The following is a 26139-nucleotide window of genomic DNA, read 5'->3' as shown; positions in this document are numbered from 1 at the left end:
TCCCAGCGGTCTTGATTCCAGCTTGTGCTTCATCCAGTCCAGCATTTGTCACGATGTACTCTGCATATAAGTTAAATAAGCATGGTGACAACAGACAACCTTGACGTACTCCTTTTCCTATTTCGAACTAGTCTGTTGTTCTATGTCCAGTTCTAACTGTTGCTTCTTGACCTGCATACAGATTTCACAAGAGGCAGGTAAAGTGGTCTAGTATTCCCATCTCTTGAAGAATTTCCCACAGTTTGTTGTGATCCACACAGTCAAAGGCTTTGGCATAGTTAATAAAGCAGGTGTTTTTCTGGAACTCTCTTACTTTTTCAATGATCCAATGGATGTTGGCAATTTGATCTCTGGTTTCTTTGCCTTTTCTAAATCCAGCTTAAACATCTGGAATTTCATGGTTCATGTATTGCTGAAGCCTGGCTTGGAGAATTTTAAGCATCACTTTACTAGCGTGTGAGATGAGTGCAATTGTGCAGTAGCTGGAGCATTCTTTGGCATTGCCTTTCTTTGGGATTGGAATGAAAACTGACCTTTTCCAGTCCTGTGGTCGCTGCTGAGTTTTCCAAATTTGTTGGCATATTGAGTGCAGCACTTTCACAGCATCATCTTTTAGGAAATAGCTCAACTGGAATTCCATCACCTCCACTAGCTTCATTCATAGTGATGCTTCCTAAGGCCCACTTGACTTCACATTCCAGGATGTCCAGCTCTAGGTGAGTGATCACACCATTGTGACTATCTGGGTCATGAAGATCTTTTTTGTACAGTTCTTCTGTGTATTCTTGCCACCTCTTCTTAATATCTTCTGCTTCTGTTAGGTCCCTATCATTTCTGTCCTTTATTCAGCCCATCTTAGCATAAAATATTCCCTTGGTATCTCTAATTTTCTTGAAGAGATCTCTAGTCTTTCCCATTCTATTGTTTTCCTCTATTTCTTTGCATTGATCACTGAGGAAGGCTTTCTTATCTCTCCTTGCTATTCTTTGGAACTCTGCATTCAAGTGGGTATATCTTTCCTTTCCTCCTTTGCCTTTCACTTTTCTTTTCACAGCTATTTGTAAGGCCTCCTCAGACAACTATTTTGCCTTTTTGCATTTCTTTTTCTTGGGGATGGTCTTGATCACTGCTGCCAGTACAATGTCACAAACCCTTGTCCATAGTTCTTCAGGCATTCTGTCTATCAGATCTAATCTCTTGAATCTATTTGTCACTTCCACTGTATAATCATAAGGGATTTGACTTAGGTCATACCTGAATGGTCTAGTGGTTTTCCCTACTTTCTTCAATTTCAGTCTGAATTTGGCAATAAAATGTTCATGATCTGAGCCACAGTCAGCTCCTGGTCTTGTTTTTGCTGACTGTATAGACCTTCTTCATCTTTGGCTGCAAAGAATATAATCAATCTGATGTCAGTATTGACCATCTAGTGACATCCATGTACAGAGTCTTCTCTTGTGTTGTTGGAAGAGGGTGTTTGCTATGACCAGTGCCATCTCTTGGCAAAACTCTATTAGCCTTTGACCTGCTTCATTCCGTACTCGAAGGCCAAATTTTCCTGTTACTCCAGGTGTTTCTTGACTTCCTACATTTGCATTCCAGTACTCTATCATGAAAAGGACATCTTTTTTTGGGTGTTAGTTCTAGAAGGTCTTGTAGGTCTTCATAGAACCTTTCAACTTCAGCTTCTTCAGCATTACTGGTCAGGGCATAGACTTGATTACTGTGATATTGCATGGTTTGCCTTGGAAACGAACAGAGATCATTCTGTCATTTTTGAGATTGCATCCAAGTACTGGATTTCAGACTCTTTTGTTAACTATGATGGCTACTTCATTTCTTCTAAGGGATTCCTGCCCACAGTAGTAGATAAAATGGTCATCTGAGTTTAATTCACCCATTTCAGTCCATTTTAGTTCACTGATTCCTAAAATGTTGATGTTCACTCTTGCCATCTCCTGTTTGACCACTTCCAATTTGCCTTGATTCATGGATCTAACATTCCAGGTTCCTATGCAATATTGCTCTTTACAGCATCAGACTTTACTTGCATCACCAGTCACATCCACAACTGGGTGTTGTTTTTGCTTTGGCTCCGTCTCTTCATTCTTTCTGGAGTTATTTACCCTTTGATCTCCAGTAGCATACTGGGCACCTACTGACCTGGGTAGTTCATCTTTCAGGGTCCTATCTTTTTGCCTTTTCATACTGTTCATGGGGTTCTCAAGGCAAGAATACTGAAGTGGTTTGCCATTCCCTTCTCCAGTAGACCACGTTTTGTCAGAACTCTTCACCATTACCTGTCCGTCTTGGGTGGTCCTCGATGGCATGGCTCATAGTTTCATTGAGTTAGACAAGACTGTTGTCCATGTGATCAGATTGGTTAGTTTTCTGCAATTGTGGTTTTCAGTCTGTCTGCCCTCTGATGGAGAAGGATAAGAGGCTTATGGAAACTTCCTGATGGGAGAGACTGACTGAGGGGGAATCTGGTTCTTGTTCTATTGGGCAGGGCTCAGTAAATCTTTAATCCAATTTTCTGTTGATGGGCGGGATTGTGTTCCCTCCCTGTTATTTGACCTGAGGCCAAACTATGGTGGAGGTAATGAAGATAATAACCTCCACCTTAGTGTAAGTTACATATGGGTAAAAAAAAATTTTAAGTGTTCAGTCTGATTAATTTTTACAGACAGATCAAGATATAGAATAGAATATTTCTGTCACCACATGATGTTCCCTCATGCTCCTTATAAGTCAGTGAAAGAAAGTGAAAGTTGCTCAGTCGTATCCAACTCTTTGCAACCCCATGGACTATACAGTCCATGGAATTCTCCAGGCCAGAATACTGGAGTAGGTAGCCTTTCCCTTCTCCAGTGTATCTTCCCAACCCAGGAATCAAACCAGGGTCTCCTGTATTGCAAGCAGATTCAATTGAGTCCTTATAAGTCAACAGTCTCTCAAAAGTTACTATGAATCTGACATCTATAATCTATTCTTGAACTTCATGTAAATAGAATCATGCAGTATGTACTTACAGCATCTACTCTTGTCTTAAACGCTTCTTTTTTTTACTTGGCGTATAATTGCTTTACAGTGTCATGTTAGTTTCTGCTGTACAGTGCAGTGAATCAGCTCTATGTACACATATATGCCCTTGCTCCTGGATTCCCTTCCACCATCACATCCCACCCCTCCAGGTCATCACAGAGCACCGAGATGAGCTCCCTGTTCTATACAGCGGATTCCTACTAGCTATCTGCTTTATGTTTTACACATGGTAGTGTATATATCTCAATCCTAATCTCCCAATTCAGCCCACCCTCTCCTTCCCACTCTGTGTCCACATGTCCGTTCTCTATGTCTGCATCTCTATTCCTGCCCTGGAAATAGGTTCATCTGTACCGTAACCATGGGCTTTATCCATGATGCATATGTGTAGCAGGAATTCATTCCTTTTTTTCACTGTATAGTATTCCATTGCATAAAATGTGCAGTTTATTTAGCCATCGTACTATGGTTGAGCAGCTGAGTTGTCTATGGTTTGGGGTTATTAGAATAAAACTTTTATGGATGACTTTCCAGGGTCACAGACAGGAGGAAAATCACTGTGTGAGACATTTCTGTACTTCCCAGGCTCCCTGGCTGTCCCATGACCCCACAGGTTATCTGCCCTAGCCAATAGCAGACTCTCTCCAGCCTCCAGTGGGAGAAATTTCATCAAGTTCTCAACTGAGTCAGTGGGCCAGTAGAGGCGCCATTAGTCAGCTCATGTGAGGTCTGAGGCTTGTACATGAAGGGGATCTTTAATAAAAAAAATATATAAAATTTCAAATATATAATTAGTTACCAAAGAGAGTGTGTATTTGTGAGAAAGAATGAGAAGGCAAATCACAATAAACTGCAAATATTAGGATAAGTAACAAACATTACAAAATCTAGGATAATTAATAATTGCCTAATAAATTGCCTGACACACTCTGTAATATTTTTGATTGTCTATTTGTGGGAGACAGAAAATAGCCCCCAAAGATATTCACATCCAATCCCTGGAACATGTAAATATGTTTCCTTATATGGCAAAAGAGCCTTTGCAGGTGTGATTAAGTGTGCGCACCTGGAGATGAGGAAGATTACACAGAATCACCCACATGGACTCAATCAAATCACAGGAATCCCTAAAAATCAGAGAAACTTTCCTGGGTTTAATCAGAGAAAGAGATGTGATGATGGAAAAAAGTCAGATGCTACATTGCTGGCTTTGAAGATGGAAGAAGTTGTTTCCATGAGCCAAAGAAGGCAATTGGCGGCTAGAAACTGCAAGAAGCAACGAAGCTGACTCATCCCTAGAGCCTACTGCAAACACTTTGGTTTTAATTGTGATAACTGATTTTGGATTTTGGACATCCAAAGCAGTAAAATAATAAATTTTGTATTGTTCAAGCCACCAAGTTTATGGTACTGTTAAGGCAGCAATAAAAAATGTACTATATTCCTCATGTGACAATGATTTTGTAATGTCAGTTTTCATATACAGAACAATGGTAGAAGGAGGAGGAGGGGAAAAGAAGGGGAAGAAGAAGAGGAGGAGGAAGAGGAATGAGAAAGAAGAGCAGCAGGAGGAGGGGTGGGAAGGAAGAGGAGGAGAGGAAAAAGGGGGGAGGGGAGCAGGAGGAAAAGGAGGATGGGGAGGGGGGAAAGGAATTTTTTTTCATTGGTTGTCAAATAACCCTTTATTCAATTATTTTCCATTGGTGGTCAAATAACCCTTTGGTAAATTATTTCTCTCGGTTCTTAACTAACAGGGCATTGCACTGTACCACGGTTGATGTCATCCATGATGTCACAAGGGTGACAGTCATCAGCATCGCAGCCCACTGACTGGGCAGTCCCTGGGCACGGAGTGGGGGGTGGGGGGGGAGGAGGGAGAGGAAGCGGGGAGGGAGAAGAAGAGGAGGTGAAGGAAGCTTCTAGGGAATTCCCTGGTGGTCCAGTAGTTAGGACTCAGTGCTTTCAATGTGGTGGCCCAGGTTTGACCTCTGGTTGGGAAACCAAGATCCTGCAAGCAGTGGAGCACCCCTAAATTTTTTTTAATTAAGAAAAAAAATTTTATATTATAGGAAAGACAAGTGGAAGTTGCAGATATTATGTTGACCTCTTCTATCAAAGTCTCTCCAAACTGCTCTTAGCATGAAGTTAGAGATCCCTAAAAAAAATTTTAAAAACAAAGAAAAAGAGAGGTTCTATGAACATTCTTGCACATGTCCTTCAGACATTCCTCTTGAGTATAAACCTAGGGGTGAAATTCCTGGATGGTAGCATAGGTTTATATGTAACCAAACCATTTCTCAAAGTTGTACCACTCTACACTCCCACCTGTGAGAGTTCCTGTTTTTTCCACACTCTCATCCTCACTGAGAATTGTCAATCCTTTTCATTTTATCCATGAAAAGGTGTGAAATCATATTCAAGGTAGCTTTAACAGACATTTCCCTGAAGTCTCCTGATGTTGTTATGTACACATTTGTGTATGGATATACAGTCATATTGGAATCATTTCCAGATGAGAATAATTTTAAAATTTCATTGCAAGAAAATGACTATGAAATTAAATATTATGATTCATGCTTACCATCTTTCTATTTTTCCTTTCCTGCACTACATTGCCACCTTTCTATTTTGTTCAATAAATATTTGTCAGAGTCTGGATACTTTGTGTCAGAATTTCAGTGGGCAAGCCAGGACTTTCTCATTTCCTCTCTCCCCTTTAGAGTTTTCCTCAGAGCTGAAATTGGTTCAGTTCAGTTCGGTAGCTCTGTGGTGTCCGACCCTTTGTGACCCCATGGACTGCAGCATGCCAGGCCTCCCTGTCCATCACCACCTCCCAGAGTTTACTCAAACTCATGTCTATTGAGTCGGTGATGCCATCCAACCATCTCATCCTCTGTCGTCCCCTTCTCCTCCTGCCTTCAGTCTTTCCCAGCATCAGAGTCTTTTCCAATGAGTCAGTTCTTCACCTCAGGTGGCCAAATTGTGTTGTTTCACCTTCAGCATCAGTCTTTCCAATGAACACCCAGGACTGTTCTCCTTTAGGATGGACTGGTTGGATCTCCTTGCTGTCCAAGGGATTCTCAAGAGTCTTCTCCAACACCACAGCTCAAAAGCATCAATTCTTCAGTGCTCAGCTTTCTTTATAGTCCAACTCTCCCATCCATACATGACTACTGGAAAAACCATAGCTTTGACTAGATGGACTAGTAAGTGAAAAATAAGGCATGAGAATGTAACAGAAAGCGTTTGGATATTCTAAGCAAATCCCCCTTCTCTGAGAAGTATTCCACATGGCTAAAGTTGAACTTAAGTAATGTGACCCTGCTCCTTCCGCTGACTTCAGCTGACTGGGTAAGAGGGTACACCTAACCCAGAGGGAGGCCATTCATCGGTTGTTGTTGTTTAGTTGCTAAGTCGTGTCTGACTCTCTGCAACCTCATGGATTGTAGCCCATCCATGGGCTACATGGATCCCATGTCCATGGGATTCTCCAGGCAAGAGTACTGGAGTGGTTTGCCATTTCCATTTCCAGGGGATCTTCCTGATCCAGGAATCGCACCTGCATCTCCTGCTTGACAGGCAGATTCTTTACCACTGAGCCACCAGGGAAGCCCATTTATTGGTTGGCGTAAGCCTAAAAGTTTTTCTATCCCCAGCATTTTTGGTTTGAGTATCACAATATGATCAGCTTACCAGGGACCCTGGAATTGAGAGAACAGACAAAGAGAAGGGCCCAGTGCACAAAGAAGCAGAGAAGCTAATCTATGGAGAGAATGACAGGAATAAAGCTGAGAAACCAGAAAAAATCCATATGGATCCCAATAGAGAATAGCTGCCCTGGTCCAAGATTTCTAGTTCCATCTCTTTGGACCCTCAGCAGACTTCCTGCCTTTGGTACTGGGAGATACCTTAGTATCTGTTCAAGTGAATTTCCCATTTTTGGTGAAGCTGGTTTGAATATATTTTTGTTACTTGTCCACAGAAGTCATGGACATGTCCAGCTCCTAAAATGAGGCTAACTCTATGTGGAACGTACCTGCTCCATCCAAACAGTCGGCATCCAGTCTGACCCTGTGAATGCTAAACATCTTTATACTAAATTCATTTCAAATATTGGGGAAAGAATCAAACTAGGAAAGCTCTAAAAATAAGAGACTATGGAACCTCCTGTCTAATTTTAGTCTCAATGGCCTTTTTCCTCTTCCTCTCTTCTCTGATCACGGCCAATGTTATCTTCTTTCCTACTTTACCTTGTGTCCTCTGTTATTCCCTTGCTTCAGCCTCATGCCTTTTGAAAACATGCTGTTTTCAGAACATGAACAGTCATAAAGCAAAAGCATTTTGGTTTGGGGATGATGTACTCTAAACCCTGAGGTGCTATACTTTTGTATCCTTAACTGTCCCTATGAGATTTGGGGGAACACACAGGGAAAAAACAAACAAACAAAAAACCTACCGGCTAAAGAAAACCTGCCTTGGATGAGGTTTATAAATTGAGATCAAGAACAAGGCAGGTCCTGTTTGAGTCCAGCCCAGTTTTCAGAACTGTGTGGATTCCAACTTGATAGAGATTCCATAGACTTGAAACACAAAAGGACTGGAGGAAGACATTTCTTTGCTAAATGAAATGAATAATATATTGATTAAAAGAACAGGAAATGAAAGTTTAAAAAATAGAATAATAACCTCAAATATTAAGAAAAGTGCCCTTTCAAACTATTTAACTAGTTTAGCAATCTAGCTGTGTGACCCAGGCATTTATTTAGATCACAGCTCAGCTCTGTATTATATGAAGTCATTAATATTTTATGCAACAGTCTCTCTCAACATTTATAAAATGTAAAAATATCAGATGGGCTTCCCTTATAGCTCAGTCAGTAAAGAATCTGCCTGCAGTGCAGGAGACCCGGGTTTGATCCCTGGATTGGGAAGATCCCCTGGGGAAGGAAATGGCAACCCACTCCAGTATCCTTGCCTGGAAAATCTCATGGACAGAGGAGCCTGGTGGGCTGCAGTCCATGGGGTCTCAAAGAGTTGGGCATGACTGAGCGACTAACACAAATTAAACACATAAATTTGCTCTATGAAATAGCATGAAAGATTAATGAACAGACAGCTTCCCAAAAGGTTTGTGATGTGCTCAAAGACAGATGAGAGGAAAACACAAATTAAAAAAGAAACAAAAAGCCAAATGAAAATATAGCTGATAAATATAAGCTTTACGTGGTCTGCTTTCCACACATGCATCATATTTGCTTCCATAATTCATATTTTAATCCTTGAATGTACTACTTTATGATTAGAACATTCTTCTGCAAGGTGTAAAAGGAGGAGAGGAAAAAGATACTTAGAGGGCATAACTTCATGGCTACGGAAAGCCTTGGAAAATTCTAGCAACTGCTAGAAGCTGCCTTTTAATGACTGGACTCCATGAGCTCCTACCAAAGCTCACTGTTTACCACTGACAATTACATTGCAACTTGATCCTGTGGTTTCTACTGGGAAATTCCCTCCCATCTTTCTAAGCCTTATTTTCTTTTAAAATTACAAAAGTGAAACAAGAAAAATTGCTTTTCTCACATACTCTCTTTAATCCTTAACCTACTTAGCTTCAAGTGGAAAAGAGAATTAATAACATTGTAGGCTATAAAAGCCCAGTGCTGGGTTTTATATAAAGGGGAGGTATTAGCTCCAGGCTGAAGTCTCTTGCCTGATGCCAAACGTGTGTCTATGCTCCCCGGACAGGATGGAGCCAGCTGCTGGGTTAGGCAGGTTCTAAGCACAGGGGTCTGCGCTGCAATTATCCCAAAGACCTGCCAAAGTATGTGACTTAGGAAGACAACTTTTCAATTGTGCAAACAGGACTTAAACTTTGTCTGGGCCTTGCAATATTTTTCCAAGTAATTTTCAAACTCATGTTTTTAATTTTACTACCCTTCTTAAGCAAAGTGAATGTATGTACCCAGTGAAGAACAACCTCCACAGAGTGATTTGAAATACCCCCTGGGCTTCACTCACAGAAAAGGGCAAGTTTGCCTAGCATCCTGCATCTGGTAAAGGCTTTGCTTCCTCTCTCCCAGAAATTCCATGTCAGTCTTCTCACTGGGTCAGCTGGCAAGACCATCAGTCACTGCTGATAAGAATTTATTGAGCATCCCATGACTCAACCAATCTTTAGATCTTAGCGTAAATATCACTTTCTTAGAAACACATTCCTTGACACTCTTGATTAGTTTATACATTCTTATGTTGGTGATTGTATGGTTGGGATTGTTTGATTAAGGTTTATTTCCAACCTCCCACCCCACAATTCTAAGTTCTCAGGGCAGTTTTTATTTTAATCATTAATGCATTTTCAATATCCAGCACACAACCTAATCCTTTCTAGGTATTTAATAAATACCTATTGAGTGAGGGGTTCAATGAATGAATGAAATACATGCATACCATTTAATAGTCTGCAATTTAAAAATGTTTTTCTGTTGGCATGCCTCCAGGCCCAGTCCCTGAATACCCTGCCTTTGGAATCTCATCCATAAATCATAATTTTGAACACCTATCTTCTGATATAGGTGTTGACTCCAAAGTTCACATCTCTCATTCAAATTTCTCCAACTCTAAATTCATAAGATCACCTCCTGAGTAGACAACATATATTTTTAGGATTACAATGAGCATCTAAAATTTAATATATCTAAAGCATAACTTTTGATTCCCATGAATTATCAGAGCTACTTTTCTGAATTTCAACATTAAATGAATATGTGATAACATTAATAAAATACTATTCACTTATGGGTGACAATATTATGTTTGTTATAAAATAATGTGAAATAAATAAGAATTTTTAAAATGTTTACCAAGTACCTACTACACAGTAGGCACTGATCTAGGCTCTAGGAAATATAATAAATGATTAGACTGGGCTGGTGCCACCCTAGGCTCTGCCCTCTGGCCCCTTCTCAACTCCTCACTCACTCTGGGCACTTGGCAGTGGCCTTACTGACCACCTTTGAACTGAGAACCACAAAAATCCTCTCTGATCCCAAAGACACCTCTCCTCAGATTATAGCCCCTTTATTAACACAGAGTAAGCTCAGCATCTGGAAGCACTCCAGTGCACTCCAGATATGTTCTAGAGCCTCTTCCTTGGGAATTTCAAGACCAGAATTTAGGGGAAATCTTCTAGCTGCCTGGGAACCACTTTATGGGGAATTTTATAGCCCTAGACAAAAAGAGTATGTTAATACTCCAATAACCCTCAGTGTTATGTGGGAGCTTATAGTTTTTTTTTAAAGTGCTCTCATATTATGACTGTGGTACAGATAAGAAAATGAGGGTTCAAGGAAGCTAACTAACTTACCTAACTTCTAGGGCTAATACTAATAAATGGTGGGGCTCTAACTATATTCCAGCTCAGCATCAATCCTCCTCTGTAACAGGTCATCAGATATAGAGACATAATGAAACATAATTATAGAGACATAATGCTATAGGAAATAATGAGCCCTGAAAGTCTTTACAGTAAGTGGATAACAGGATGCCAGAGATATTTAAGGAAGATTAATATGGTTGTGATATGCAGGATGGATGGATGGAAGAAGAACTGAGGTTGGAAGACTGAGTAGAAAGCACTGTGTGAGTGGGAATAAGGCCCTGACTTAGAAAATGAAGTAGAAATACAGAGGCATTGAGGTTTGAGGCTAAATGAAATTAGAGCATAAAAGAAAAGGCGGATTTTAAAATTCTTTAAAGCTTCAAGCCTTGGCAGTTAGAAGCAGAGAACTGGAAATGCAAGGAGTATTGCAGGGAGCTGACCACCTTGATTCTGACATTGGGAAATGAAAGGATAAGACCTATAAATATATCTGAACTTCTTACCTTTATGGAGGCTGTGGTGATGGGGCCAGGAGGGCAGGTATTATAATTTAAACCATGGGCTGTATATCTAAAATTTGAGTTTCCTTTAAAAAGTAAGAAAAGGCAGGAGCAAAGGAGGATATGAAAGAGTGGAGCAGAAAACGGGTCAGTGAAAGCAGAGCAGACAGCAGTGGTCTGAAGGCAGGACAGAGAAGGTGATTTGCATAAATCTTTGAAAGCAGGTCCAACAGCTGGTGGGTTGCATCCATTTGGAGTGAGCCAAGCTAGGACCATAGAAAGGATCCAGTTTGGAATGGACCAACACAATGTCCTAGAGGGAGCTGGAGCAGGGGACTAGAATTGGAGAGTGGAGCTGGAAGTTAGTAGCAGAGAGGTGATCACTAAAGTTATAAGAACAAGTAACCTTTTTGAATGGGAAATAACAGAAGGAGATATGTAGATCTGGAACTAATCTTGAAGCCCCAAAGGGATGCTTTCTAGACCACAGCTGATTCCACACCTGCTGTGACAACAAGTTGTACAGGGAAAGGGAAGAAATTCCCCTTGGTCAACAGCTTAGGGAACCTCTCAGTCTCTAGCTATGCCCAGGTCCTGCATGGTATCTTAATCTCAGGATTAGATATTGATTCAGGTGAATTCCCACATCCACTCCCCCTGAAGCCTGACCAATGCCTGAGCCAACACTTTCATTGTTTTTCTTTCCTTCCTTCCTTTAACTTCTTCCTAGGTTGGGAAGATCCCCTGGAGAAGGAAATAGCAACCCACTCCAGTACCCTTGCCGGGAAAATCCCATGGATGAAGCCTGGTAGGCTACAGTCCATGGGGTCGCAAAGAGTTAGACACGACTGAGTGACTTCACTTTCACTTCCCTTTCACTTTAACTTCTTCTCAGGAAAGGCCATGTATCTTACCTTAGGCCCTCGTCAAGATAAAACTGAATTGCTGAAAGTTATGTTAGGATCCCTGCTGTTGTCCAGATCAATCCTCATTCGGGGTTCTTGCACACATATGGGATGACAGGGAGGTTGAGAAATGGAATGTTTTTAAGAAGATATTCCAAATTACTAGATGCACATTTTTTTGGAGTCCTGTCCTCAGGATATGGTATAGAAAAGGGGCCCTTACGATTCACTTCTTTAAAAAGCTTTGTGGCTTATCTCCCTCCTTGGGAAGTATCTGGAGTGTTTACAGACACAGCTTAAATCCAGTTACAAACTAACATAGTGACAGGAATGTTAAAAGGATCATATGGGAAGAGAATGGCTCCATCTTAAGCATACTAGTCAGTGTTCACTAGAGAAATGAAACCAATGGGAGCAAAAGCTAGATAGATATGCAGGAAAATGGGGAATTTGAGGGAGATTTATTTTAAAGATTTGGTTCATGCAGTTGTGGGGGCTGACAAGTCCAAAATCTGTAGGGCAGACTAACAAGCTGGAAACAAAGACAGGGCTTCCATGCTACAGTCTTGAGGCAGAATTTCTTCTATAATAAACCTGTCTTTGCTTCCAGGCTTTCAAGTTGATCAGATGAGGCCCATCCACATTATAAAGGGTCATCTGCTTTACTTAAAGTCTACTGATAGTTAAATGTCAATTATATCTAAAAAAAAAATACTTTCATAGCAATGTATACACTAATATTTGACTAAGCAACTAGGCACCATAGCCTAGTGAAATCAACACATAAAACTGTCCATCATACTGCATTCTCAGTAACAATCCATCCAGAAGCTGTGACTTTCCTTCCCGCGTCTAGGAGAATGAGATATTGCCATTTCCGTGACAATGAAACCTTTAGCCAGCCATGACAACCTCTAGCCAATAAAGAACAGAGAAAGAGACGATAGAATAGCTCAAGGAAATCTCTGTATGGGCCAAGCCTGCAGCTTGCACATTACTTCCTTTCACATTCCATCAGCCATAACTCATAATATTGAACCTGGGAATCATAGTTTAGCAAGGTATGGAAAAACAGGATATAAGTTTGTGGCCAGTGTCTGCCACAGATTCAAAATTTCTAGCTTCTGGGACTCAACAGATGGTAGTTTTGTTAACTAAGACAAGCACACAGGAGAGAAGATGTGATGGAAAAATACTGAACCCAGTCTTTAGCACATAGAGTCTTGAATGCCTATGGAATATTCAGATGAAGATGTTCTGTTGACAGCCTGAAGTGAAGACCTGGAGATCAGGGAAGATGATGGCATTAGAGGTCAAGATTTAAAAGAGTATTTGGCTGGTGGGTATCATAACAAGAAAGGGAGGAGGGAAGAAAGAGGATGAATTTTTAAAGAGTCAAATAAAGAAAAAGCAGCTGGTGAAAGTTTTTAGGTTGAGAACAAAGCAAAAAGGATGGGATCTCAAATGTTAAGGGAGGAGACAGTTTCAAAAGAGGGAGTGTTCCATAGTGTCCTATGCATTGAAAAATGAAGACATTTCAGAAAATGCTATTTGCATTTAGTTATTCCTTTCTCTCTACCACATTCAAAATCCTCCCTCAGATTGTTCTCCTTTTGGAAAAGCAAATCAATCAGTTTACTGCAAGATATGAACATCAGGGCTCAAGATAGTGGATTGAGCACAAGCATTTATCTTCTTTCTCACCTAAGATACCATTAAAATGCAGCAAAGGAATAAGAACAAAAGTATACAAATCCACAACAGAGAGAACAAGAGAGCCTTCAAAACAGTTCTAGAAAACAAAGAGTGGAGAGAGCAGTGTTGATACAGAGCAGAGTAAGCCAAAACTAATAGAGCCTTCCTGAATCCAGAAGAGGCTCCCAGCTAGATGAAGCAAGGGAAAGAAAGAGGAAGAGAGAGGAGAGGAGCCTAAAACAGGAGATGGGAATAAAAGCCAGACAGTGGAAGAGGAAAGTGTGAGTGTAAAAGGTAAGTGCAAAGGAGGAGATGAGGAGGAGAATTAATTTCTACCTGAAGCTCTGAGATCATCTCAGAGGGTTACAGGTGCTCTGACCACAGATCTCAAGAACAGAAGTACAACGGCAGCAATATTGAGTTGAATGAGCAGTACTACTTGCCTGGGTTTCATAACACACATGCTGTTTGTTTTCTTTCAGTGTATAACTAACCCATAGGTCAATCATGGAGAACTGATTACAGAAGACATAAAAATAGCTTTGTTTAAAAAAAAAAAAAAAAACTTTCTTCCTTCTTAATATTCTTTTCTCTTGGTTCCACACCTTGGAAACCACTTTGAAAAACTTCTGCTTTGAATTCTCCTAAAAAGGACTTTTATATCTATAAAATATATTTCTTGATTTAGCAATTTGAAACATTATGCGCTACCTTCCTGTTAAATGGAAGGGTATTGGGTCAACACTGCATAACTCGTGTGAAAAAGTCAGTGCGGATTTGTGCAACACCATGGTCCCAGTCAACAGATGCTAAGCGTTATCTTTACTGTTTAGTTTTTGCTTTTAACAACAAAGGCATATTGCTTTTGAAACAAAAACAAACTTTAAAAAATGATGGCTGACAGTCATTCAACATGCTATCTCTCCCATGAGCATTTTATTTTTATTAGGCGATAAGACCTTAACTACAAAGCTGCAATGAAGCTGTTTGGAAATCAAAGTAGGTTAAAGGAGATTCTCAAGGTTCTCAAGATTCTCAAGCCTCTTGTGGGAAGTTGTCAGTTCTGCCTGGGAATGCCCATGTGGTCAATAAGATTTCCTGATGTCTCTTGCTTCCCATAAATTAAGCTAGACAATTCCTCCAATGCACAAGTACCAGCTCCGTAAAATAATCCCTGCAACTCCCTGAGTCCTTAGTGATTCAAATTAACAACCAAAATAATAGCAAATCTATTGTATCTCAATCCCCCCATTCACTCTCTCTGCTTATCTGATTCTGCGGGTCACCATCATAAGTTCCCTGGGAAGTCTTTTGAAGTTAGGAGGGAGCATATTGTTCAGGTGTAAGTTGAAGGGAGGTGCTGGGAAGAGGGAAGAGAAAAGCATAGTAAGTGATTAATTATATTCTTGGTTTAGCCCCCTCCATAGGAGACTGGGTCAAAAGCAAATATCTCTGTTTCCAATTTTTACCACAAAGAGTCACAAATCTCTGGAGAGGACGTAGTCTCTTAGATTTATAAAACATTAAAGAAACAAGGTTGTGAGTTTCAGTCCAAAGTCACCGTAGTCACTTCAAGATGTAAGAAATGTATATTGGCAGTTCTATGACAAATATATATTTTGCTGCAATGGAAATTAAGATTGAAAAAAAAATTGTGATTATGTTTTAAAAAGGAATCTCTATCTTTTGAAGAATTATTTTGAAATGTGAATGTATTAAATGATCTGCTATCTGGAGTTTGCTTTTAAACAATCCAGTTTGTGGGGGAGGGTGGCAATGGAAGTAAAACTGAAACGTCAGATGGTTAACAAACACGTGAAAAGATGCTCAACATCACTCATTATCAGAGAAATGCAAATCAAGACCACACTGAGATACCATATCACACTGGTCAGAATGGCTGCTATCAAAAAGTCTACAAACAATAAATGCTGGAGAGGGTGTGGAGAAAAGGGAACCCTCTTACACTGTTGGTGGGAATGCAAACTAGTACAGCCACTATGGAGAACAGTGTGGAGATTCCTTAAAAAACTGGAAATAGAACTACTGTACAACCTAGCAGTCCCACTGCTGGGCATACACACGAAGGAAACAGAATTGAAAGAGACACGTGTACCCCAATGTTCATCGCAGCACTGTTTACAATTTCCAGGACATGGAAGCAACCTGGATGTCCATCAGCAGACGAACAGATAAGAAAGTTGTGGTACATACACACTGTGCAATATTACTCAGCTATTAAAAAGAACGCATCTGAGTCAGTTCTAATGAGGTGGGTGAAACTGGAGCCTATTATACCGAGTGAAGTAAGTCAGAAAGAAAAACACCCATATGGTATATCAACGCATATATATGGAATTTAGAAAGATGGTAACAACGACCTTATATGCAAGACAGCAAAAGAGACACAGATATGAAGAACAGACTTTTGGACTCTGTAGAGAAGGCGAGGATGGGATTATCTGAGAGAACAGCATTGGAACATGTATATTACCGTATGTGAAATAGGTGACCAGTCCAAGTCTGATACCTGAAATAGGGCACTCAAAGCCAGTGCACTGGAACAGCCCAGAGGGATGGGATGGGGAGGGCGGTGGGAGAGGGTTTCGGGATGGGGGGACACATGTACACTCATGGCTGATTCATGTCAGTGTATGGCAAAATCCACCACAATATTGTAATTAGCCTCCTATTAAAATAAACAAATTGATTTTTTAAAAAAATGAAACATCCATGAGCAGATAATTGTTGAAGTTGAAAGATGGGTACATGAAAGTTAATTATTATATTCTTTTTACTTGTATGTGTGTGTGTGTGTGTGTGTATACATACACACATATATATACACACATTTGTCGGAAATTGTCTACAACAAACATTTTTTAAAAACACTAAAAGGAAAGAAAAAGAAATTAAAACAGGCCACCACAGCAAGGATTTAAAGAAATGAAGCCTTAAGCATATGGAATTAGATATTGCTTCACACACGCTGTCTTCATTTTAGAGAGGCTGACATGGTTACAGAATATTACAGAAAAACAGGACTAGAAGATATTTCAAGTCTTTTCACAGCTACATAAATTGAAGCTCAGGCTGAAGAACTTGTTCAAATTACCTAGTTAGTTTCAGGGACAGACTTGAAGCACTGATGGTGTAAAGAGGGGGAAAAAAAACCCTTCTATCCTCTTAGGTTTTGTAGTGGAGTCTAGGAATTAAACCAACATAAGACAGATTAATACAAGTTATACTTAATATTTTTACATATACATGGGCATCTTCAGAATAAAAATAAAGACCCAAAGAAGGCAAAAATCTGTTAGGCCAGAAAGCTTACATACCATGAAGAACTGTTAAGTGTTGGGAAGCTGACAAGATAAAGGGGCTTGAGCTGGTATGCAGTAAATTGCGAGACAGAAACTAGGAAATATATGGGAAAACCAATGAAAGATAGGGGTTATTTTAGTAGCTTTGTTTGTACAGGGCCTCTTAGGCACTGACTCCCAATCTCTGGTGATAAGAATGTTCTTCTCTTTCTGGTACACAGAGGACATCTATCTCATGGGAAATTATATGGCTTGCTTTTAGAAAGGGGTCGGGGGTGGTCAAGGAGCCCTTCCTGCATCTACTGTTTCCCAATCCATATGCCAATATGACATGTTTGGGGTGGCACGTCCTGAACCACTCTTTCAATGGCAAATCTTCATCGATCTATTCACCCGGTCAACAAATACGCATGAAGCATTTACCATGTATTCAATACTGTGTAGACTCTCAATAAATGCAAGCATAAGTGCCCATACAGGCATTATTAATTGACCCCCAGACTCTTTTAGAGTATTCTTTTAGAATACTATTCAACATAGTGTTCCAGGTAATCATTGGAAATGAATCCTATTTGTGGTCCACACACAGAGGTACTGGCTTTAAATTGTTCTCCTTTAATCTATTTAAAATGCAATACATCCTTTGTCTGTTGCTTCGTTTGCTATTATTTTCTCCCAATCTGAGGGCTGTCTTTTCACCTTGCTTATAGTTTCCTTTGTTGTGCAAAAGCTTTTAAGTTTCATTAGGTCCCATTTGTTTATTTTTGCTTTTATTTCTAAAATTCTGGGATGTGGGTCATAGAGGATCCTGCTGTGATTTATGTCGGAGAGTGTTTTGCCTATGTTCTCCTCTAGGAGTTTGATAGTTTCTGGTCTTACATTTAGATCTTTAATCCATTTTGAGTTTATTTTTGTGTATGGTGTTAGAAAGTGTTCTAGTTTCATTCTTTTACAGGTGGTTGACCAGTTTTCCCAGCACCACTTGTTAAAGAGGTTATCTTTTTTCCATTGTATATCCTTGCCTCCTTTGTTGAAGATAAGGTGACCATAGGTTCGTGGATTTATCTCTGGGCTTTCTATTCTGTTCCATAATAGCAAACGAAGCAACAGACAAAGGATTAATCTCAAAAATATACAAGCAACTCCTCCAGCTCAACTCCAGAACAATAAATGACCCAATCAAAAAATGGGCCAAAGAACTCAACAGACATTTCTCCAAGGAAGACATACAGATGGCTAACAAACACATGAAAAGATGCTCAACATCACTCATTATCAGAGAAATGCAAATCAAAACCACAATGAGGTACCATTATACGCCAGTCAGGATGGCTGCTATCCAAAAGTCTACAAGCAATAAATGCTGGAGAGGGTGTGGAGAAAAGGGAACCCTCTTACACTGTTGGTGGGAATGCAAATTAGTACAGCCACTATGGAAAACAGTGTGGAGATTTCTTAAAAAGCTGGAAATAGAACTGCCATATGACCCAGCAATCCCACTTCTGGGCATACACACCAAGGAAACCAGATCTGAAAGAGACACGTGCACCCCAATGTTCATCGCAGCACTGTTTATAATAGCCAGGACATGGAAGCAACCCAGATGCCCATCAGCTGACGAATGGATAAGGAAGCTGTGGTACATATACACCATGGAATATTACTCAGCCATTAAAAAGAACTCATTTGAATCAGTTCTAATGAGATGGATGAAACTGGAGCCTATTATACAGAGCGAAGTAAACCAGAAAGATAAAGACCATTACAGTATACTAACACATATATATGGACTTTAGAAAGATGGTAACGAGAACCCTATATGCAAAACAGAAAAAGAGACTCAAGATGTATAGAACAGACTTGTGGACTCTGGGAGAAGGCGAGGGTGGGATATTTCAAGAGAACAGCATTGAAACATGTATATTATCTAGGGTGAAACAGATCCCCAGCCCAGGCTGGATGCATGAGACAAGTGCTCGGGCCTGGTGCTCTGGGAAGACCCAGAGGGATCGGGTGGGGAGGGAGGTGGGAGGGGGGACTGGGATGGGGAATACATGTAAATCCATGGCTAATTCATTTCAATGTATGACAAAAACTACTGTAATGATGTAAAGTAATTAGCCTCCAACTAATAAAAATAAATGGAAAAAAATAAAAAATAAAAAAAAATGTGGTATATATATATAAAAAATAATAAAAATAAAAATAAAAATGAAAAAAAATAAAATGCAATACAAATTATTGGACTAGTCACCTTAAATGTTGCAAGGGAAGCACTTCCACAAAGACCCACAACATAAGATGTACCTCTTACGGGGCTACTGGTGCTCACGCTCACGGTCCAGCTGCCAAGTGTGGGCAGGATGGCTCCTCTTTATAGAACCATGAAGTCACAATGCTTGCTCTTACGTTTACGTCTCTAAGACCCTCCAGCTCAGCTGGCAAGGGTGAAGGTGTGCCCACCCTCTGAGTCAAAACTGTCTCCCTGAGCCTTGACAACAGCAACTCAGGTTGGCCCATTAGCATAGTTGTGTGGGTCAATACAAGGTTCCCTGCTCAGCTTACGGAATTAGGAAATCGGGTAAAAAAAGAATCAGTGTGGGTGATCAAGCATTAAAGCAGCTTACCACTCAGTGAAAAGTAGTTGAGGAGGAGGTAGGGATGGAGTGTGCAGATTTAATGACCTCTTTTATGGTGAACTTGATACCAAATGTGACACTATCCCAGTAATCTGCTTTGTTACCTTGGGCTATAGGAATATCCTTGAAACCTCTCTCAAACGCTCAGTCATTCAACAAACACTGTCTGACTAATTATGTCAGGCACTCTTCTAAGCCCTGGAGAAGAAGATATAAGAAAGTCCAGGCTCTTAGGAAACTTGCAGCCTGAAATCTGTATCAGTTCAGTCACTCAGTCGTGTCTGACTCTTTGCGACCCCATGAATCGCAGCACGCCGGGCCTCCCTGTCCATCACAAACTCCCAGAGTTTACTCAAACTCATGCCCATCAAGTCGGTGATGCCATCCAGCCATCTCATCCTCTGTCATCCCCTTCTCCTCCTGCCCCCAATCCCTCCCAGCATCAGGGTCTTTTCCAATGAGTCAACTCTCTGCATGAGGTGGCCAAAGTACTGGAGTTTCAGCTTCAGCATCAGTCCTTCCAATGAACACACCCAGGACTGAGCTCCTTCAGGATGGACTGGTTGGATATTCTTGCAGTCCAAGGGACTCTCAAGAGTCTTCTCCAACACCACATTTCAAAAGCATCAATTTTTCAGCGCTCAGCTTTCTTCACAGTCCAACTCTCACATCCATACATGACCACTGGAAAAACCATAGCCTTGATCAGACGGACCTTTGTTGGCAAAGTAATGTCTCTGCTTTTTAATAGGCTGTCTAGGTTGGTCATAACTTTCCTTCCAAGGAGTAAGCATTTTTTAATTTCATGGCTGCAGTCACCATCTGCAGTGATTTTGGAGCCCAAAAAAATAAAACCTGACACTGTTTCCACTGTCTCCCCATCTATTTCCCATGAAGTGATGGGATCAGATGCCATGATCTTAGTTTCTGAATGTTAAGCTTTAAGCCAACTTTTTCACTCTCCTCTTTCACTTTCATCAAGAGGCTCCTTAGTTCCTCTTCACTTTCTGCCATAAGGGTGGTGTCATCTGCATATCTGAGGTTATTGATATTTCTCCTGGCAATCTTGATTCCAGCTTGTGCTTCTTCCAGCCCAGTGTTTCTCATGATGTACTCTGCATATAAGTTAAATAAGCAGGGTGACAATATAGAGCCTTGACGTACTCCTTTTCCTATTTGGAACCAGTCTGTTGGTCCATGTCCAGTTCTAACTGTGGCTTCCTGACCTGCATACAGGTTTCTCAAGAGGCAGGTCAGGTGGTCTGGTATTCCCATCTCCTTCATAAGTTTCCACAGTTTATTGTGATCCACACAGTCGAAGGCTTTGGCATAGTCAATACAGCAGAAATAGATGTTTTCCTGGAACTCTCTCACTTTTTGATGATCCAGCAGGTATTGGCAATTTGATCTCTGGTTACTCTGCCTTTTCTAAAACCAGCTTGAACATCTGGAAGTTCACAGTTCACGTATTGCTGAAGCCTGGCTTGGAGAATTTTGAGCATTACCTTACTAGCGTGTGAGATGAATGCAATTGTGTGGTAGTTTGAGCATTCTTTGGGATTGCCTTTCTTAGGGATTGGAATGAAAACTGACCTTTTCCAGTCCTGTGGCCACTGCTGAGTTTTCCAAATCTGCTGGCATATTGAGTGCAGCACTTTCATAGCATCATCTTTCAGGATTTGAAATAGCTCAACTGGAATTCCATCACATCTACTAGCTTTGTTCATAGTAAAATCTGTACAGAGACTCACAAATAAAAGTACACAATAGAGGGTTTTGGATTATTAGAGAAGTAACCCTAAAATTAGAAGTTTTTCAACCAAAGAAGCTATATAGGAGATCATGATAGGCTACATAATTCGCAAAGCCCAGTGCAAAATAAAAATGCTGAACTCCTTATTTAAAAGTTGTTAAAAATTTCAAGGCAGCAGCAACACAGCGTTAAACCAAGCAAGGGGTCCTTCTAGGTGCAGGATTTCGTGTAACTATGCAGATTCTGTGCTCATCAGATTGGCCTTGTTGTAGATTCTGGTCTCCAGAAAGATAAGGACCAGCTCTGACCACACTCAGCTTAATGGTTATGAAAGGAGAAGTAGATAATTCAGAATAAGTCCTGTGTTTTCCTGCACTGAGGATAACTGTTACTATGCGACTGAGCATCATGGCGACCCAGCAGACAGACACTGCAGTGATTCTGTGTCCCAATCCTATTTCTCTAGCGCATCTATTTCTATAGCACATTTCTGTAGCACGTCTATAGATGTGGCAGATTCTCATCCATGTCTCCCTGCACAGTTCCTCATGATGCACAGACAAGCAGTTCCAAGACAGCTGATTCTGTGTCTGGTTTTGGAGACTGTTAGCTAGCTTAGTCTTCAGTGACCATTTGAGTGCAGACACTCTGGGTTCCAATGCAGGTGCACCCATTTGGAGGGGAAGAAATAGATATCTGAAAGGCAGCAAATTATCCTTCTGCACCTGATATACACTGTCATATTAACAAAACCAGCTGGTTCCTGAAAACGCATGCGTTGGTCCACTGGGAAACCAAAAACAGCAAATGTTCTTGGATATGCTAACAGCTCTAATAAGAGTGAAGAGCACTTAATTAAAGAAGTAATTAGCTTTGTACACAAGAAGGAACAAACAGATGAACATACACACAACACACAGAGATATCAATAACTTCTAGTTTAAGAGCATGCAGTTTGAAAGGGAATGGTATTTGCTGGTTTGTAGGGATAAACTCAGTGTTCTCCAGCAATATGGACGGACCTAGAGATTATCATACTAAGTGAAGTAAGTCTGACAAAGACAGATATTAAATGAAATCACTTATATGTGAAATCTAAAATATGATATAAATGAACTTATTTATCAAACAGACTCACACAGATGGAAAGCAAACTTGTGGATAAATTAGGAGTTTGGGATTAGCAGACTCAAATTACTATATATACATAAACAACAAGGTTTTTGTATATACAGTATATATATAAAAATTGTATAGCACAGGGAACTGTATTCAGTATCTTACAAAAAACCATAATGGAAAAGAAGGTGGAAAAACAAAGCAACTCTGCCTTGCCAACAGCTGGTCTCTTAGATTTCTATTTCTTTTTACTGTTGCCTCTCTTGGATTCTCTTTCTTATCTTCGCAGCTGTGTGGGAAGAGACTTTTACCATAAATGGAGTGACCATTTGCTTGGGAGGGATGCCCCGTCCTGGTGAGGACCAGAGAGTGGGTGGCCAAAGCCAGCTCTGCAGCAGTTCCCCTAGAGAAATGCTCACTTTCCTCTGGCCTTTCCTTTGGTCCCCTTCCCTGCCTCCCCTCCTGATGGACATGGTAATATCTAAAGGCCAGGATTCAGAAGGGAGGCCTAGCGTACAAAAGGATGGCCTTGACACATATGTGGTAGAGGCCAACTAATAAAGCTAAAAGGTTGGAGGTCATAAATCTGACATTTGCATAAAAGGTCCCTTCCACATAACTTCTTCATGATTCTCTGATTCAGCTCTCACTTTATGACTTATTTTAATTCAATTAAATCCAATGAGCACTTACAAGCCTTATATGGACAAGACTTTCTCAAAATCAGAAACAAAATTTTATTATAGCTTGTGAAAAAAAAATGAGTTTATTTTGACTTGTTTATGACAGGTATTAATGAGTTGACATTACACATAATATGATCCACACAAAGTTGGTCTTAGTCCCTTAAAAAGCAAATGTCTGATTTTGGAATTTGACTAAGACCAGCAGAGGCATCAAAGCTAGCCAGCTAAGTAGAAGGGGGAGCCAGAAAGTTTTTCATTAAAACTGCTGAACAGAGTTCCATCTCCGGCCTCTGCCTCCTTCTTCCCTGTGATTCTCAGCAATGGCTCATGGTATGTGCACAGCATGCTACCCATGGAGGCCACAGATCCTAAGTATTTTTATTCCTATTCAGTTCAGTCTTCTCCCAGGACCTGATCTCTAACTGTTTACATTGTTTACTTTGAAAGTCTTGATCTATTGCCCAAAATTAAAATAATCCTCTACACTCTTAACCTTTTTGCTCACTATCTCCTCTCCCTCCTGGCTTCAACTGAAAATTTGGATTTCCCTGGAAGACTCAGGTCCTTTGCAGCCCTTGCAAGTAGAGACAGCTCATCTGTGCACACAGGCTCTATCTGATGACCAGAGGTAGTGTCTCCTGGCTTTAGGCTTCTGCCCACAGAATATGGTTCTTCCATATTTTTTCAAAAGACTTCCCTTTGAAAATATTCATATCAACCAGCTTCCCATCTCTATTCATTTCCTATAAGTGCTGTAACAAACTATCACAAACTAAGTAGCATAAAACACCACTTATTTATTGTCTTAGCATTCTGGAGGGCAGAGTCCAAAATGGGTTTCATGGGACTGGAGTCAAGGTGTCTGCAGGTCTGCATTCCCTCTGGAGGCTCCAGGGCAGAATCCATTCCCTTGCCTTTTCCATCTTCTATCAGCTGCTTGCATTTCTTGGCTTCCTCCATCTTCAAAGCTGGCGATTGCATCACTCAGATCTCTGCTTGCACTGTCATCACATCCCTTCTGCTTCCCATCCCTCCCCCCTTACCCCCAGCCTCCTTTCTCTCTTTTAAGGATCCTTGTGATTATGTCAGTCCTATCTGGATAATCCAGGATGATCTCCTTTCCACAGAATCCTTGACTTAACCACATTTACAAAATCCTTTTTGCTATTCAAGGTAACAGGTTTACAGGTTTTGGAGATGAGGACATGGACATGTTATTCACCTTCTCTCCATCCTATACTTCCCATCTCCAGAAAGCCTAGGCATTCCTCTCTTCCTCTTATATCAGGACCTCTGATGGAGAGATTTCTGTCTTCATTCTTGCCATCATCCTCAATGATGTCTAGCCTTGATCTCTTGCTTCCTCAATCTCTTTGTGCCCTTCACCTTATCCCTCTAGGTCTCTCTTTTTTGGCATCCTGGGCCTTGTCATCACCTTCTCAAGCCATTCAGAAGTTCTGCTCAGACCGTGGTCTCCACTGCTTCCCCTCTAAACATGCTCTTTGATTTCATCAAGACCTGGATTCCAAATTCTGATCTGTAAGCTACCCACTCTCTGGTTAATCCCTTCCATGACATGTTAATTAGCGACTCCATTTCCCTTGCCTCTTTGGCATCCTTTCTCTCCTTCCTTGATGACTCATGACAGAATCAGACCATGAGGGCCTCAGAGTCTTCTGGGTAAGTATCCTACCATTGCACTGCCCAGCATCCCTATGAACTGGTCCATCCAAGCCACTCTACGAGGCTTTCTCTTGCCTCTGGTGAGTTCCCTCTTGCAGGTTCCATGTTGAAAACTTCAAACATAGGCTTCTCAAACCTCCCATACAATCTCCACGTCCCTCACTCTGACATGGGATGTGTTCTCAGAATCCAAAGAGAAACTAGAGACCAAACAAGTCAGGGCCTCTTTGTTGATCTACCTAAGATGCATCCCTTCTTGTCTCTTTTACAGGGCAAGGGGTCCTTCTTTCAAAGGTCAAGCCCTCTCTTATGTGCTAAAACCGCTTTCCATCAGTTTCCTCCTCTTTTAGACTACCTTGGTCTCTTTTAGACTACCTTCCACCCATTCTCTTCATAAACACTTTCACGTTTTTCTAGTCTAAACATCACCCTTCCCTTCACTCTTGCCTACCTTCAAGTGGCTCATCAAATATCTCTTTCGCTACAAAGTTGGTATAGGGATAAACTGCAGGACATCACTAAACCTGAAAAAAACTTATCCCTTCAGTATGAAATAAGGTGAATTTAGCCACCTCTAGAATGATCCAGAAGTAGCAGAGAATACAGGTTTGGGGTGTAAACCTTTACAAGATGTAGTGGTCGGGTTCTCCTTGTAAAAAGAACACAAAATTAGGTACAAACATATAAGGCCTTGGAAAGGACAGGTAAAAATAATGAATCTTGAAGTTCAAACCTTATTATAAGTAGTTTCACGCTAGATCTGCCCCTATGCACGGAACAGTGTGGAGCCATTCCAATAAATGAGAATGTTGCTGAGAAAGCATACATGTAGTAACTGCATTTTGTTGCTTGAGAAAAATGCTTCCCAGGGAGTAGTAAGCATATCATTGCTAGTATTCAAGAATTGGGGGAATAACAGATAATTGATTTTTTTTTTTCAAAGCTATGTCTTTAGATTTACAGTTGCCTTCTCGTTGTGGCAAAGGATACTGGCTTTGCATTTATTCTCATAACATAACATTTTATTTTAAGATAAATCTTTATTCTTAACTCTAAGTAAATTAATTTTTAGAATTTAAACTAATGATGGTACACATTGGTGGGTAGGTCAAATATTATGAAAATTGTATGAGAATGATTGGGAAACACTGAAGTAATAGGAATGGGATGGTTTCTCTAACAAAAAAATCCACAGAAGTAAAACTCATCAGTGCGACTCCACTGCTGCTCAAAGGAGACAGAAGCATAACTGGTAAGCATGAGCACCTGCGGGTATATCCCTGGTGAAGATGGGTGCACGAGATGTCATAGACTGAGACACCAGTCCCCTTATCCTGCTCTGACTTCATGCTTCCTGGTAACATTCTGATTATAATGTTAGGCTTTGCCAGTAAGCTAGAGTGCTCTCATCAG

General features: G+C 40.6%; 1 long non-coding RNA gene and 1 other non-coding gene across 2 annotated transcripts in view; both read right to left on the bottom strand.

The window, feature by feature from the left end:
• LOC139030857 (uncharacterized) overlaps nucleotides 1-26139 on the bottom strand; it is a 132859-nt gene that overhangs the window by 100522 nt on the left and 6198 nt on the right. The window lies entirely within an intron of this gene.
• Nucleotides 5107-5215, bottom strand: LOC139030961 (small nucleolar RNA SNORA44). Its single transcript, XR_011483396.1, has one exon. It is a non-coding gene; the product is annotated as a small nucleolar RNA SNORA44 (small nucleolar RNA).

Source organism: Odocoileus virginianus, chromosome 24, assembly GCF_023699985.2.
Source record: "Odocoileus virginianus isolate 20LAN1187 ecotype Illinois chromosome 24, Ovbor_1.2, whole genome shotgun sequence".
NCBI lineage: Eukaryota > Metazoa > Chordata > Mammalia > Artiodactyla > Cervidae > Odocoileus > Odocoileus virginianus.
The sequence above is the reverse complement of the archived record's forward strand: the minus strand, read 5'-3'. Positions and strand labels throughout refer to the sequence as shown.